The 1405-nt window shown below is 47.5% G+C and overlaps 1 protein-coding gene across 3 annotated transcripts in view; it reads right to left on the bottom strand.

The window, feature by feature from the left end:
• Klhdc1 (kelch domain containing 1) overlaps positions 1 to 1405 on the bottom strand; it is a 36976-nt gene that overhangs the window by 13167 nt on the left and 22404 nt on the right. The window lies entirely within an intron of this gene.

Genomic DNA, 1405 nt, shown 5'->3' with positions numbered 1-1405 from the left:
ATCACCCCTGCACCTGTAGTCTGAGGTGCAGTCTGAGGTGCAGTCTGAGGTGCAGTCTGAGGTGCAGTCTGAAGCGACAGTCTAAGCACAGGACCCCCCTTTGGTCTGAGCACTGGTAGAGGTAAAAGGTCTCTCTAGTGGCTGCCTGCTCTGTTTCTCTTCAGCTTTCACCCCCTAATATCTGACTCTGGGTATTATTTATTAAGACTAATTAGAATTCATGCTATAGAGTACTGGCTGCTCTTCCAGAGGATGCGGGTTCAATTCCTGCACCCACGTGGCAGCTCAGAACTGTCTATAACTCCAGTTCCAGGGGATGTGGCATCCTCACACAGACATGCATGTAAGCAAAGCACCAAAACATATAAAACAAATACATTTCAAAAAAAGAGCCCACAAAATGGCTTAACAGATAAATGCATCTGTTGTCAAGACTTGAACAGAATCCACCTGGAAGACGAGAACTGACTCCGTAAAGCTGCCCTCACATGTGCTTCCACACCCATGTCATGGCACATGTGTACATACACACATACACACAAATAAATAAAACGGAAAAAAATTAGTTAAGAAAATAATCTAACATGTCAAACCCAGCCATGCGTACCCTTGTCGGTTGTGTGTCCTGACGCCGCAATTTACTGATACGAAAAGAACTTCACTGGAAATCTCACAGCTACTAGAACTAGCAGTAACAGGAGCACCAGACTTCTGAGCCAGAGAGACAGCTCAGTGGATCGCAGTGCTTGCTGCCCAGACCTGAGGACCTGGGCTCCGACCCTGAAGCCCACAGAATGGCAGGAGATTATCAACGCTCACAAGCTGTTCTCTGACCTCTACAAGTCAGTGTGGGACACACACACACACACAATACATACACAAATGAATAAATAAATGTAAAACAAACAAAGCACCAATGAGAGGAGTTACAGGATCCCACTGAGCATTCTGTAGTTCTAGAACAAAAAGAAGACATTGGCTTCACCTTGCACTTCCAGCCTCAGGAAAGACTGCCATCCACATTCTGCCTTACAGTACAACAGCTTCTGGACAGACAGTCCGGACGCAGGATCATGGGATGTGGGGAGGGAAGGGGGCTTTAAGTTTTCTCTCTCTGTCCTCTCTCTTAGGGCCTTGACCAGGTACATGTCGCTGATGACAAGCTTTTCCTATTTGGTGGACTAAGTGCAGACAATGTTCCTACCAGTGAGTTATAATCCCACCCTGCAGATATATGGTTAAGAATACTGGGAGAAAGCCGGGCGATGGTGGCGCACGCCTTTAATCCCAGCACTCGGGAGGCAGAGGCACGCGGATCTCTGTGAGTTTGAGACCAGCCTGGTCTACAGAGCTAGTGCCAGGACAGGCTCCAAAGCCACAGAGAAACCCTGTCTCGAAAAACCAA

The sequence above is a fragment of the Microtus ochrogaster genome, chromosome 1 (genome assembly GCF_000317375.1).
Source record: "Microtus ochrogaster isolate Prairie Vole_2 chromosome 1, MicOch1.0, whole genome shotgun sequence".
NCBI classification, from domain to species: domain Eukaryota; kingdom Metazoa; phylum Chordata; class Mammalia; order Rodentia; family Cricetidae; genus Microtus; species Microtus ochrogaster.
The sequence above is the reverse complement of the archived record's forward strand: the minus strand, read 5'-3'. Positions and strand labels throughout refer to the sequence as shown.